The 16,140-nt window shown below is 35.4% G+C and overlaps 1 long non-coding RNA gene across 1 annotated transcript in view; it reads left to right on the top strand.

Moving 5' to 3' along the window:
- LOC117024442 (uncharacterized) overlaps positions 1–10,786 on the top strand; it is a 49,993-nt gene extending 39,207 nt beyond the window's left edge. The window contains exons 2-3 of the long non-coding RNA XR_004423452.1: positions 8,126–8,214; positions 10,696–10,786. This is a non-coding gene — a long non-coding RNA (uncharacterized LOC117024442). The remainder of the gene's footprint in view (positions 1–8,125; positions 8,215–10,695) is intronic.
- The last annotated feature ends 5,354 nt before the right edge of the window (positions 10,787–16,140 follow it).

The following is a 16,140-nucleotide window of genomic DNA, read 5'->3' as shown; positions in this document are numbered from 1 at the left end:
TCTTATAACCAGTGTTTTAAACTCTGTCTCTGGTAGGTTGGTTGTCTCCATTTCAATTAGTTTTATTTATGGAGGTTTTTCCTGTTCTGTTATTTGGGACATGTTTGTTGGTTTCCTCTCTGGCTGCCTGTTTGTGTTTGCTTCCATATATTAGGTAGTTTTTTTTATGTCTTGTAGTCTTTGATCGGTGGCCTTATGTAGTATGTATCCCGTGTGGTCCAGTGGCACAGTCTCCCTGATCTTCTGTACGTGTGTTTCTGGAGTGTCCTTCGAGTGTGTCTTCCTGTTGTAGTTGAGCCTTGATTGCTTTTGGTGCATCAGTAGGTGGGACTGACTCCCAGCCTCACTGACCTGAGGATTGGCTATGTCCACAGTGTATGAGCTGCTCTGTAAGGGCTGGTCCCTCAGAAGAGGTGCACCCATGGGCTCTTGTGCTGTTGTGACCACTCTTTAGGTGTACTGCTTGTCAGGCTAACCAGGTAGTGCTGTGGTGTGGTATGAAGCTGGCCTCTGGGTGTGTTCTTTCTGGTATCTCTTGAGCAGGGCTCCCGTGCAGGCTAATATCAGCCTTGCCTGTGAGTAGCCCACAGCAACTTGGTAGCAACTACAAAGCTATATGTAGTTAGCTGTTGCCTGTGCTGGATCTGGAGGCATGTGGGGATGGCCTCATTGTGAACTGAAGCCAGCTGCCACCAGTATTGGGCCTGGGGCAGCTTAGCAAAAGGCCCAGAGCCCCCTAGGCCTATTGCCACCTTCTGGCTGCTTGTAAGTCTCAGCCGTTAAAAGAGCCTGCTTGGGTGTGTGGGACAGGCTGATTAACATGGTGTTGAGAATGCCTTCAGCGATGCAGCATTAGCAGGGTTCTGGGGAGTCATGTGGTATTCCAGTGGTCTTTAATAGGTGAAGGCAGGTTCAATTCTTATGCCAGTGCCTGGCCTGTGACCACTTCACAAAATGCCCTTAGAACACCGCAGCCAGCTACCATTCACCTCGGGCTCACAGATTCCCAAGAGTTGCCCAAGAGAGGCTGTGGTGCAAGTTGTGACTCACTGTCTATCACCAAAAGTTCCTCAGGAAGCTGTGGGCCATCCACTGCTGTAAAAGACTTTGACAGTTTGTGGCGTGGGACAAGCCACCCAGGTGCCACGAGTGCCTCCAGCAGTGTAGCTCTAGGTGTACTGGGCAGGGTTCCAGGGAGCTACAGAATGTAGGCAGTGGTTTTTACAAAGTTAATGCAGTTTCAGTTCTTGCACTGGTGTCAGGCCTGTGCCTACTTTGCAGAAACACCCTGAGAACACCATGGCCTGCCACCGCTCACCTTAGACCTGCAGGTCCCTGAAAGCCTCCCAGTAGAGGCTGCAGCACAGGTGGTGACTCAATGTCCATGACCAAAAGTCCTCCGGGGTCCTGTGGGCCACATGCTCCTGTAAAGTCTTCCGTAGCTTATGGGGCAGGGCCAGCTACTCAGTAGCCAACAGTGCCCTGGGCGAAGCAGTATTAGTTGTGTGTGGGTGGGGACCCAGGACGTCACCAGGTGGTGCGCATGTGAGGATTTTACCAGACCAATGCAGTTTCAGATTTGGTCCTTTGGGGAAGGGTTCAACATAGTAAACATGGTGCCTTCCTGTAGGCTACACATGAAGCAGGCTCCCCACAGGGTTGATGGCTGCTGTCCCTCCAGCTCTTCCCCTGAAGCCACCCAACTCAGTCTTTCCCTGTATTCCTATGTCTCTGGCACCTCTGAAGTTGCCACGCCTCCAGGGGAGTCTTTGCAAGTGAGTGAGTCTGTATGTGGGCACTTGAAGAGAATGTCTGGATTTCCAGCTGCCTTCCCTCTCACAAGGACAGACAGACAGAGTCCTTGCTCATTTTCACTGCCAGATGTTGTGCAAACTCCTCTTCTTGGCACAGGACCCCTGGACTGGAAAGCCAAATGTGGGGCTGGAACCCCTCCCTCTTCTGGGGGGAACTTTGCCACTTGAGTGTCCCTCCTGGTATTCAGTTACTATCTGTGGATTTGGGATCAGGTTGTTTCGTGTCTCTGCCCCGCCTACCAGTCTTGATGTGGCCTCTTCTTTATATCCTTATTTATGTGGGTTCTGTTCAGCTTGTCTGAAGATGATTTTTGAGGTTGATTGTTCTATAATTTATTTGTAATTTTGGCGTCATTCTAGGATGCAGTAGGCATAGTGTTTACCCAATCTTCCATCTTAGACCCTCCTCTGACACCTACTTTTTATATACTCAAAATTAAATCACCATCTCTCCAAAATTTGTACCTCCCCCAGTAAAATTGAATATAAAAATGAATACATTTAACATGTAAAAATGAATAGATTTTTTAAATACACAGTAAAGGTTGTGGTGAATGTTGGCAAATCACTCTCATTAGAGGCAAAAATATGATGATTCAAAGAGGATGTCTTGGAATTGGAAACAGAAAATTAAAATCTGAAAACTGCCAGCAATATCACACATTAATAAAATGTGTGCCCACACATAGTCTGAAAACAATATGTAATTGGCGAATTCAAATCAATTTATTTGGCCATTGGAGTAAGACTTTGTACTAAGGTGACTAGTATACATCCCAGTTTTCCTGAATGAGTTCCAATTTATTTCTGTTGGCATAGCATCCTGTATAATTTTGTATTTAATGTTTATTTTTATGAAATATCATTAATAGTTCAATTAAAATCATCTTGGATGGACTTAGTAGAATTACACTTTTTCCTTCTAGTTTCTGCCATGGGCTTATCCGATAATGTGTGATGTATCTGAACAAGTGAATAGAGTTTTCACTATTTCTAATGATAATGACTAGTGATACTCCATTTCTCTTTTCCTAGCTTTTTGCAGACACCATGTGCCTAAACTCCCATTTCATCCAAGGGCAGCTAAATCCAGTAATATCTGTGTGGTAATGGGGGAGGTATTCCACTCCAATGCCCCTAATGGTATTTGGTATACTAATCAGTTGTGCCAAGGTCCATACAGTGGTCGGTGAGATGCATGAAGTTATCAATCAGTGGAGTCAATGTGAAACATAGAAAATTATAAGCTTAGGTATACATGAAACACAAGCAAGCCATAAAGGATGAGCATCTTTGCCATGGAAGATATAAAGAGTAATTTAAATACTCTTGTTAGAATAATTTTGGTATTTACCATATGGCACAAATATATAACTACTCAATTATTTTATTTTTGGTAATACTTTAAAATTTTGCAATATATTCCCTCTTAAGTCAGAAAATTAAATTGAAAGAAACAAAAGTACATGTTTGTTGAACAAGTAACTAGTGTCTTTCCATATCTCAAGATATTTTGATGTTGACTGTGGAATTTGCACAAAAGGTTTGCTGACATTTATCATCTGCCATCATCGAGGGGCATAACTGTACAAGTGAATAGAAGATGACAAATTACTAAAGCAGCATAAATATATACTATAAAAGTTAAAAAGTATCTTTTGGAAGCTTGATCCAAAGTAAACTATTTAACACTTGCAGATGTAGACTGTGTGTTTATATATTACTCTTTCAAACATGAATTTTTATTTAGATCAGACAACTGCTCATCTCAATTTCACTTATTTGATTCCAAGATTTCTTTTGCATATAAAAAATGAAATGATGGCTGTTATCTTTGACCCATTAGTAGAATAAAAACTCCATAAACTGTTAAATGATGTCAATTTTATGCCAGTATCATCAGATAATTCAAATAAAAAATTAATTTCAAAAGTAGTTTAATTTTTTTTCATTCATTTTGTAGAATCCAAGTAAAGCTTTTGGATGCTCGTTTTGTCAAAGACAAAATGCACGACATTATTGGAAATGCAACTGTAAATTCTTTTAGAAGGGCAACATTGACGATAAAATTATTTGATCTTGTAGTGATCATAAGAAAATAAATTTTGGAGTAGTGCAGCATCATAGTAAATACATTTTTCTTAACAAATTAGGAATGTTATGGAACAGAAATATAAATAGCATTGGTCATGGTACACATATAATTCATAGCTATGTCCAAAGAAGCTGATATATTCTAGTCTTCAAAATGGAAGTGGTAGCTTTTTAGAAATATTTTTATTTTTGAAATTCATTATTGAGTAGAGCTATTATGTAGTTCTGCCAATAAAATAAAACAATTTATTAGTCAATGCAAAATAATTTTAAAGTTCTATAATTTCCATTATTTTTTGCATCCTCTTTAGCTTTGAAATCTCTCCTGGTTTGGATGATCAATTATATGATTATAGTACCTATGTAAATAAAAGGCATTACTGCCTATCCATTGAACCAAGGTATAAACCCGGAAGTCATTTGACCCTTCTCACTTAAATATCCAGTCACTAAGTAATTATGATTTTAACTAAGTTTCCACTTCTCTGTCACTACCTGAGTTTAATGCTTTAGCATTTCTTTCCAAAATTGCTTTAAAAGACTTCTGCCTGGTCTTCCATTCCTAATCTTTTTGTCCTTTCAATCCATCCTCCACACTGCTGTCAAAGTGATAGTTGTATAAAATCCTTTGAAAGTTACCAATTTCCTACAGAATGAAGTTCAAGCTTTCTGTCATAGAAGGTATCTGTCTCGCCTCCATACCTCATTTCTTGGCTGTTCCCTCTATGTAGCCTTCACTCTGGCTTTATTGATGCATCAAATATACTATCTTCCTTCAGGACATGAGGCAGATGGAATTGGCTCAGCCTCTTATAATATTTCCCCTTCTTTCTCTGCTTGGTTCTCTCAGCATAAGGTGCATTCCTTTACCATAGCACTTAATATACCACAATTGTGGATTTGCTGTCTCCCTCTCTAAATTGTGAATTTCATTAGAACAGAGAGTCTGTGTTTCCTTCAATATTCCCAGTAGTGAAAATAGTCCCTTACACATCATAGGCATTCAATAAAAGTATATAGAATACAAGGTAGGAAATGAAGGCTGTGATGAGGTTCATGTAAAGTGTTAAGTTATATCCAGCTAGAAAGAAAGAGGGAATAATTTAGACAGAATTTAAATTTTTAATTGATCTTGTAATATGTATAGGATTTGGGAATGCAAAGATGAGGAGAAAGAAATCCCCAAAAATACAGCATAAGAATAAAGAAAGTATCTTGTAAACAGTGAGAATTTAAATGTAGGTAAGGTAATTTAAATGAAGTTGAGTGGTGAGAAATATTTGGAAGAACCAGATATAGATTCCACAATGATAATCAGTCTAAGCTTCAGACTTTATTCTCTTAATGATGGGGAATATTCTGAGGTTTTAATAGGAGTCCTGCATCTACATGTAGTTTAAAAACTATATATTAGATAGCTTCATAGAAGGAAAGAAACAAAACAAAAGTGACCACTTAGGAAATCATCACACAGGTTAGGTGAGTGATAAGCAGTGCTGTCCTGGGGCCAGGCTGTGCCAATTTGTGAGAACCAGTTGGTAAATTTTCAGGATTTTTAAGAGTCAGTTTTTATATACAGTCATTGTTAAAAATTAAATTATGTACACTTACAATAAATAATTTATATTAAAAATAAAGTATATTAATAAATACTTAAAATTATGCACTTCATACTTATTTTTTGTATTTATGCATTTTTCTATTATCTATGCAGTTACATGTATCTGTATGGTACAAATAATATGAAATGATGTCTTATTGCAGATCTCTTAACAACTCAGTGTTCAGTGACATTATGATGGTAGCTTGAAGTTAGTCATGACAGGAGTATTTACACTACAGCAATTGGCAAATGCTGCAATCATGACTTGATTTATTGTTTTGTTGATTGTCTAGATTTAAGAAAGTAATAGAGAAAATTATAATAATGCAGATAAAACTTTAAAGTGTGTCATGTGTTTAGTCTTTCATTGTGAATCGCACAAAAATTCATGGAATAGTCTTCTAATAAAAATAATTATCCAGAAATTGTTCATGTCATTATTGAAAGAGTGAAGTTCCAATGTATGTCTTTATTTTTTCAGAAGGTTTATAGCACAACTGAATTTGTTCCTCAATTACAACCATAGGTCTTTTGCCTGTGAGTACAAAAGTCTGGCAAAAATCAGCAAAAGCATTCCATAAGAATTAATTTGATCTATGGAATTTACAATAAAGTATATAATGCATTTTATTGCAATTTTTGAATTGTGTGCTACATATCCTTTATAATGATAAAATTTGTAATAAACATATATATATACATATATATATGTATATATATGTATATATATATATATATATAGTTGGTGTGCATGTATACTTTGTTTTTTTTGTTTTTTTGGTGAGGATGACAGATTATGCACTGCTGGCAATATGACCTTAGCAGTAGGAACTGGTAGGAAGAGATAGTTTCAAAAATATTTGGAGGTGATGCTACAGTGAACACTAATAAAATGTAAGGGGAAAAGTAGTGATTCAGAGATGTGTGAAGTTTTGAGGCTGTTGACATTTGTAGTTTGGAGAAATATGAACCACAAGTAGAAAAGAGTTATGAGGAATAAGAATTTAGTTTTTGATTATTGTATAGATTTGGGAGTCATTTGCACTGAAGTGTCCTCAAAGTCATTGTAAAAACAATAAAAGAGAGAAAGCAGCCTTGAAAGATCTTTGAGAGGAAACCTAATCATAGGGGAAGGAGAAAAAGAAAATGTAGTGAGAGAATCAGAGAAGTAGGAAGGGTATCGGGAAACTATGGGGTCAAAGAAACACAGTAAACAGAAAATGTCAAGTAGGACTTTGTCAACAGAGATGGAGAATTTGCGATCAAATTGTCTGAGCATTTTGTTTGAAACCAGCAAACTAGAGGGGCAAAAATAATATTCAGATTGGTATAGGTCACCACAGGTCACAGTAAAAGAAAGAGGATATGATGTAAATGTTCTCATAAAAGAATCAGGAGCACACAGGTGATTAATTTATCTTCCAGAATAGCTTTTGTCAGACTACCAATAGTTTTGGTCAGAACTACCAATCCCCAGTCAATTTTAGAGGTTTATATTTAGAATGTCTTAAAGAATCAGGAATGTAGGCTGTAGATTCTGAAAATGGAGGAGTCCTTGAAAGAATTTGTATGCCAGATACCTCAAAATCAAGTCCAGGAATGGTTGTAGTAGTTTGGCCATTTCTGGCATTAGGGAATCTCAGTTATTCACATAATAACAAAATCTAGAAGTTAATCCAAGCGCTTACAAGGTGAAAGTCATGTGGACTGCATACCTAACACAGACAAATATTCGTACTAAAATATAAGCTTTAATTGATAAGTGCTGTGACAGAAAGTGCATTTGGAAGGAAACCGGACAGTAGGCTCTGCCAGCTTTCTCATCATTCAGGGAGAAGAACAAGAATCAACACTGCAGTAGTAGTAATGGATCCACTCTTGCCTTTGATTTCCCTCTAGACACAACTAAAAAATGTGACAAGACCAAGTTATATCTGGATCTCTGCTATGTTCCTCAATTACACATAAAGAACCAGAATTTTCTGGACACTTGGAAACTGGCCAAAGTGCAATTTGGGAACTTGCGTTTTATGTACTCTGGAGATATTACCTTGATATCCTACTCTAAAGAGATTTTTCCTTACAAAATTAGGAGATCTCTAGGTTTAATTGTATTTTTTTAATACTTTTGCTAATATTATAATTTTGTTCTTTCTCCCCTGTATTTTTCAAGGTGATGTAATACAAAAAGTAATGTATTTAATACATTTCTTTAGTCACACTTAAAGTGGAATTACTATAAGAGTATGCACATATTGTGTAATATTATATTTTTTTAAATCCATAAAAATATTTCTCCATGTGAGTTCAAAGGCAAGAAGAGTGTTATCTAAGGGGATTGGGGAAATCAGATACTATTGTATTTTCAGTCATTTATATGTATATCTTCTATTTCCAAAAAAGGTCACATTCTGAGTTTCTTTGTGGATATGAATTTTGAGGCGATACTGTTCACCCCACAACAGCTTATAACTGAGTTCAGAATTTCAGAAAATATTAAAATAATTCTAAAAAGTACAGATATGAGTTTTCTAAGTAATGAAGATTTTATTCTGATTTATTTTGTATCATACCCTCACTCATTTTTCATTTTGTGTAATGTTTCTTTCCCTAGTTGCTCCTGTTTAAGAAGGCTGTGGCTTATCCATGAGAAAGGATAAGCATTCTCCTGTGGTTGATATTTATGGGAATGCAAGGTGACAGGTGAGCTGATGCTCTCTTTCTAAATATTTGACCCACAAAAGTAGCCAGACACTTAAAAATAAAATCTGTGTTTCCTAGCTGTGTGTGGCTATATTAATACCAGACATAGTAGACCTCAAGACAAAGAGTATTGCCAGAAATAAAGAGGGCATTTTATAATGATAAAAGGGTCAGTTCTTCAGGAAGACTTAACTTAAATGTGTATTCACCTAATAAAAGAGGCTCAAAATCCATGAAGCAGAGGACATATAGTCATATCCATAATCATAGTTAGGCCTTTTAATTATTCCACTTCAATAATTGATAGAACACGTAGACGAAGATATCAGTTAAGGATATAAAAAATTTGAACAGCATTATCAAAACTCTTAGCCTACATAGTATTTATAGAACACTCCATACAACACTGCAGAATACACACCCTTTCAAGTATATAAGGAAAGTACACCAACGTAGATAGTAGGATAGACCAAAAAAGTCCTAACAAATGAAAAACAGAAGAAAGTCTTACAGAGAATGTTCTGTAAGCACAAAAAGAATTACATTAGGAATCAATGGTATATAAAAAAGTCTCCAAATATTTTAAAATGAAAAAAGAGATATGCTTTATGATCTCAACTCTTAAAGAATGTCAGTAAAATAATTTACTCAACTCAATGAATCCCAGGTGGGTTAAGCAAAGTCTCCACTGAATTGGTCAAGAAAATTAATAATCAAAACCAAATAATACTTTTGAAATTTATAGGTAATCAGGCTCTTTAAAGTTATCTTACATATTGCCATTTATCACTGGTTGGCTGCATCAATAAAGGTGTTTTCAGCAATACAATAATTCTTTCAGATATCCTAAGATTGTGCAGTGTTAGTGGTATGGTGAGTATAGCTGCCTTCTAGATATCCTAAGATTATTTACATAGATATCCTACATTACTTTTCATGGTCCCATCTTTTAAAACTTCTAAGATTTCAAAGTCTTCCTAGAACAAGAGAGGGACTTGCCAAGTCTTGGAAATGTAAATGGTTTCCCTACATATGTTAATGCCATTGTTTATTGATTATTTACTCAGCTCCAATATAATTAAGGTTAATAGCAAAGCAGAAGAAGCTCAGATCCTGTCAATACCTGACATTGAAAATAGTGGGTACCTTCTGTACTGGATATCAAACCAGCTAGCTCCTGCAAGGTATCACATCTGTTGTTGCAGTTTAAGTAGAAGCAGAGGTGCCATTCCTTTTGGAAAACTTTTTTTTGGGGGGAAAAAAAAACAAAAAACACACAAATCTTCTGCTGTAGACATAGTGTTTAAAAAATCAGACAAAATATATTTCATGGAAAATCTATTTTGAGATCGGCATTCATTTGAAAAGCTAAAAGTGGCATCCCGATAAAAAAAGGAAGGGATGAAACATCAAACTGAAAATATCTTCCTATATTGTGACATTTTCTCAAATGTAAATGAGACCACCTTTAAGGCTGTCACAAGCAAAGAAATCCAACTGGGGTCTTGATGACTGAAGGGATGTTAAAGAATCTCTCATCAGTAGACCATAAAGAATAAAGCAAAAGCTATCAGCAATGTGCAGATGTTATCAGGATGTGACTTCAGCACAACCCCACATCCCGATGGAGAGACAAAACTGCAGATGTTTAATATATTATAGGAACTAACTGCAAATTCTGTTTTGCTTCTCCTGCTTTATAATGTTTACTTTTTTTTAAAGACATGAATTGCACTTTTGAAGAACTTCCTCCAACCTTAATCACTTTGTAAGTCTAAATACTTAGTAGGACGCAAAGAGTTCTGGGTAAAGTGGCAGATGAAATACTACCTGGGTGTGGGGAAGTTTGAAAGATGCAGGGAGCGATATGTTTAAGTATTTATATCAGGTAGTGGGGAAAGAGTTCTCATTGTTATGTGATAATGAAACTTTAAGTGTGAGATAGAGACCTGTGCACTGATTTACAACAAATCTACTTTAAATCTGCTGAAGTCCTGGCAAACCAAAAGCATTCATAGAAACTCAAATTTGTTAAAGTAGAAAGCATTTGGAAATGTGAAGGAATTAGTTCTGCCCAGATGATTTTTTTTAAAGTTAAAAATGATAGAATAATGATTTAATAGATTATTTATATAGTTTCGAAAGGAATTATTTGTCTTGGTGAGAATCCTTTTTTGGGGGATCGCCTGGGTTTTGAATTTTATGTTACTGAAACCAGCTAATTGTAAAGTCATAAACCTATATTTCTTTCATTTTGATTAGTTTAAGTATAGTCATTTTTCAAGAAAGTTTTTTTTTCCCCCAAATAAAAGCAGCCCATCTATTTTGTTCAGTTGCTGTTTTGATCCCGTCTCTAAGTGGATGTCAGCATTTGGGATGGAGTAGGTCAGTTGGCCCGTGCCCTCTTCTTCCTGGTGTAGGTAGGTCTCTACTGCCCTCCCCTCCCTGCTCTCCACCCACAGTTTCTCTTCCCTCCCTCAGGGAGCCAGCAAGACCTTGCTCTTCAGGGTCTTTATGTGAAATAAGCCATCATCATCTGACTGACATGGATTGAAGATTGCAGAACATATCAGAGAAAAAGGAGAAAAAGGTAATTTTTTGAATAAGCAAGATGACCTATTTGAAATTAAAAACATAAACCACACTAATTATTGGGATGGGCTTGTACTTTGGGAAAAAAATGTAATTTACATTAAAAACGTAAATATTAGAAAACATATCAAAGAATTGCAGTCTACCTTTGGTGTACATGATTAAGTCTGGTGTTTATAAAGATGAAAAATCAGGGACAAATAACACATGAAATTAGAACTGGCTTAGTATGTATTCTTAAAATAATTTCTTTGAGATTCAGGAAGGATTAAGGCCAGAAAATGGGGATTAACACATTGCACTTGATTCCAAAGGGAAGAAGAGACAAAACAGAAGCAAAGCAAGTATAGCTCTGCTTCATCTTAGAAGGCTCAAGTAAGCAAAATAATTCTAATCTGATGATTAGAAACAAACCAAACCAAAGACAAAGCAATGCCTAGTTTTAAACCAAAGACAGAGCACCGCTGGGTTTAAAACATTTACCTATTTATGTCCACATGGACTGAATGTAGTAGAAAGTGAACACAGTTCATCTTTAAAGGCTGGTGAGTTGGGGGCCTGTGTTCTCTTCATATTTCTACTGCTGGTGCCCAGCACAATGCCTGATGCATTGACATTTCCAAGCACGTTGGTTTAATTGAATCATTGAACAAGAGCAAAGAACCCTATTCTGAATATTGGGCGAAGTAAAAGATCCAAATATTTGGAGACTTCAACACTCATTGTCTAAAAGACCATCTAAACTTGTCAGAAAATTTCATGTAATTTTAAGCCAGGATAGGAAACTAGAGGGAATGAAAGAAATTCTTTAGTATAAGGCAGTTCCACCTTTTGCTAAGATGTAACTGACCGAAAAACTCAAAATATTTTGAGGAGATGCTATCTGCCAAAGGGATTACCACAATACATGTAGGATCAAAGAAAATTCCACATTTTACCCCGGTGATTAGCTGTAATTAAATAAAGTAAGTCTTTTTAAACTTCATTAGCAGCAAGACGTTTGCTACAGCAGAGTGGGCACAAATCATCCATTCTTAATTAAAAGATAATCCACAGGATGGCCATAATCTTCTTCTAAAAACACACCATTTCCCTGTGAAAGATTTTCTCATCAAATAAGGATAAATAACAGTTTCTCTGAGTTTAAGCCATGAAGGAATGGATGCTCCTCCCGTTTGCTTGAGTGAGTGCTGAATGTGGCTGATAACATCACTTTGGCATGCTATTATCTAAAATGGTAGAATACCTCACTTCAGCAAAGTCTGACATAAATCTTTGAAAACAAAGACATTGCATATGTATGAGCTGAAATAGATATGACAGTGTTGGCACATTAATATTCCTGTCACTAGGGGGTTTCAAACTTTTAAGGAGAGGATGGGAATGAATTCATACTATAGCTGGTAAAATAGGGTGACATACATACAGTAGGACAATTAGGCATTACCTACCATAATAAAATATGTACAGAGAAAGGGTTCCCTGCTCCCTGCCTTTGGTAAAAAATGACTGTAGGATTATCTCTTGGGAATGCCAAGAATAATTAATTTGGCTTAGAGATCTGCGTGGTTGTTCTAAGCATACTAATAAGAATGTTCCGTGAAGACCAGTCCCAATCAATGGAAGTGAGAACTGTTTTTTGTATGTGTAGCCACTGTAGTCGTTCATGGGTAACAGATGTTTCCACTTATTCCACAACAACCCTCATTAAAAGTAACTGTGAGGCCTAATTGAATAGTTCTCCACAAAGTTGGATCTGAGCAGAAAATAGTTCTATTACTATATGTTTTACAATTATTTCTCTTCCTGTTTTTTGGTTGCTGATATGAAAAGCTTTACCATAACATTTTTACTTCTCAGGAAGAAGTAAGTGTATGAAAAATAGACTTATTTTTACTTCAGCCTACATTGTATGGACTTACTAGATGTGCTGGGAAGCTTCTACTTAGAAATGTCAGCCATTTTTAGAAAAGCTTTATAAATCATCAAATTCTAGAAAATCACCACTTACCAGGGAAAATGACATAACAGTTCCATTAGGTTTTATTCTGTATAGGAGTACGCAAGAGTTATTCAACACTAGGTCTTAATGAAAAATTGTCACTAAGATACAGTTCTGGTGTTTGAAGTTAATGTTGAAATGTTAATTTTTTTTTTTTTTTAATAAAACATATGTGTTGACCTGGTGAGTGGAAATAATGAGGGGCTGCTTAAAAGGTTGTTTTTTTTTTGTTTGTTTTTTGATTTTTTTTTTTTTACCAAAAGCACTTTGGACATGTTGCTGTAGCCCTGGGAGCCTTGGTCTGAGCCCTGACAGCAGCTGCCCAGATGCAGAAAAAGGCTTTAAAACCTTTCCTTTGACAAAGAGACATGAAATAATATCTGACAAAGGCATTGCAAGCAAACATGATGGCAAATCAGCAATTATACAGGCTACAAAGGAGAGCACATCTCACTTCCAAATGTCTTTTATCTTCTTCTTCAAATTTTACTAATAACATCTCATAGAGGTGCTTAGGTCAGTATTTTTTTAAAAACAATTTAATATATGACTGTGCTTTGCGTTTGGTTTATTATACTAATGCTATTTGTCACTTCATGCATGTGTCAGCATTGTTTTTGAATGGCAAAAAAGGTTGGGAATAAACCAAGCACAAAGAAAGACTATTGCAGCTCACTATATGTAAGTCTTAGAAAGGAATAAATATTCCATGAAGATAGGTTATATGCCACTTGCAAATATTGCTCTTAAACAGAGCCATATGTTGAAAGAAAAAGACCTACAATAAATTCAATAACATTGGTGAGAAAATGGCAGCAAATTTGACCAGATCCAAATTGCATAGCTACTCACTTTAAATGTATTGTTCTTGATTTTGGAAAATAAGTTAAGAGAGAGACTTCAAAACGAATTACAAAATTAAATTTAAATGTGAGACTACTTTTCTAAAAATCAAATAGTATATCATGAAAAACTTACATATACAAAATGAATTTTGATCCCATCTTATAAATAAATAAATGTTAAGAGCCTATATGCCCAATGAATTGAAGCCCAAGTTTCGACCAGGATCAATATGCAGGAAAACAACAACAATAATATAATAATTCAGGTGGAACACATACTTCATAAATAACTGCAACATAAAATTCCTCAAAATCTTTGCCTTTTTGTTTCATGATCATCAGTCTGTTCAAAGATAAAGATAAACTATATCTCAAATAAGCAAAATGCTCATGGTATGAAATTACTGATATGAACTGTAAATGAAAACAAAGCTACTTGAGCCTTTAAAGTGTTCTTCTTTATGTTGATTCATTGCAAAAAAATAATGAACTGCAGTCTTTTCTTCCCCTGACATGTTTGGGATAGTTTACATGACTTTGAAATGGCTTAAATATTTTAACACCCACTACAGAATGTTCTGAAAAAGGGAAGAAAAACATGCATTTATTTTGTGTGTGGTCATTTCTTGCCATCTCATTCAGTAGGTATCGAGGAATAACAAAGGTATGCGGTTTAAGGGGAAAGGAAAAGCAAACTTAGTTAAATATATTAAATTCAAGAATATATTTTGAAGGTTATATTAGAAGATACTTGATAATTAGCAATCAATCCATTTACCACATGGTCTGTAATATGAAGAGAGTGCAAGATCTCTGAGATCTCTGATAACCACATGCTAATCAAGTTACCTATAAAGTGGCCGTGCTTCTAAAATTATGTTCATAAACACCAGTTACAATTTTAAAAGGCACTAGTGGATATAGTATTTTCCCAGCTACAGTAACATGAAGAAATTTATACCCTCACGATTTCTTTCTTAGGATTATCTCTTTTGTTATATCAGATCATATAGGATAAACTTATTGTGATATTTATGTTTTCTGATAACTATGAGAGTCAGAATATCAGCATATCGCTGATAAAACTGTCATATCCATTTATTATTTATAATGCACCTATTGTGATTTAAACCCTTACAAAAAGTGTTTTATTAACATTTCAGACATAAAATTTATTTGATTTCAAAGATATACCATATCTTGTTTATTTGAATTAAACATTTGTCTCACATTTTAGTAAACCATATACATTTCCTTGTTTGAATTGAATAAAAATGGTCATGAGTTTGATTATATATAGAGTTGAAACATTTAGTGTAAAAATCATTTCATATAAAATGTAGAAAACAAATGTCCACAAACAAAGGTGAATTTGGTATTCCCAATGAAGAATACACCCTAAGTCAGTGGTACCATTTAATCTTACATGCTATGGCATTTCATTATGTAGCAAAACAAGTCTTCCAACTTTTGCTACCATTCTATAGAAAATAAATAAAAGACCAATTTCTTTTCTTATCCTTGCATTGCTTACTCCTAGAAAAAACAGATATGTTTTATAAAAGAAGTTGTTATATTAAGATGTATGTCTGCTTTCCTTCAGAAGACAGATTAGAGTGTTTCAGCTGCCATTAAAGTTGTCGCTCTTTGTAACAAAATGTAATGCTGCATATATAAAAATGCAAAGTGTAATGTAGAGTCAAATGTCTCTCAGCACAAGAGTTGTTCGTTTTAGCACCCATTTTGTTGGTATTTATCAACTTACTAATTATAGGCAAATTGCTTCCAACACGAAAACTGTGATGATTAGCAGTTTTTTCTGCTAACTCTAGTCTACTGTAGTTCCGGTAAAGAATGTCAATAATCCAGATTCCTTTCTTTTTTCCTAGCTTAGAATATGTAAAAATAAATTCATCAGGCTAGCATTTCTCTACTTTAGGAAATGTGGCTTGAAAGGATGGGGTGGAAAGAGGAAAAAAGGGAAGGATTAAATCAAGAAGGTCTGCTTGCTACCTCTGATCAACTGGACAATATTGAAAACTCATTGGAAATTGGTCTGTCACAAAATGGAATTAGGTAACAGAATAACTGCATTTGAGCATTTGCACAGGAAATGCGTCAGTTACTACAACCCAGCATAAACTCTATTTTAAAGAGAAGAAGGAGAATCTTAAGAATTCCCTCACATACCATCATTAATACCCAGCAAATGGCTGGCATATACTATTTAAATCTGTCATGTAACTATTCAACAGAGCTACATAATATTGCTTGGTCAAACATAAAACAGTTTTTAACCTTCAGTCCTTCATTACAATCCTTTAAAGTGAGCTCAAATAAAAATGGGAGTAACATGCCAGTCTAGAAAACATTTTCATAACATGCAATACAATAAAAGGTTAGATTTTCTATCACCATTACTAATTTCAACCATTTGTTTCTCATTACAATAAGTAAACAAGATTAAATGGAAAATCTTACAGTTCA

This window comes from Rhinolophus ferrumequinum, chromosome 7 (genome assembly GCF_004115265.2).
Source record: "Rhinolophus ferrumequinum isolate MPI-CBG mRhiFer1 chromosome 7, mRhiFer1_v1.p, whole genome shotgun sequence".
NCBI lineage: Eukaryota > Metazoa > Chordata > Mammalia > Chiroptera > Rhinolophidae > Rhinolophus > Rhinolophus ferrumequinum.
Note: the sequence above shows the minus strand (reverse complement) of the source record. Positions and strands in the feature narration are given on the sequence as shown.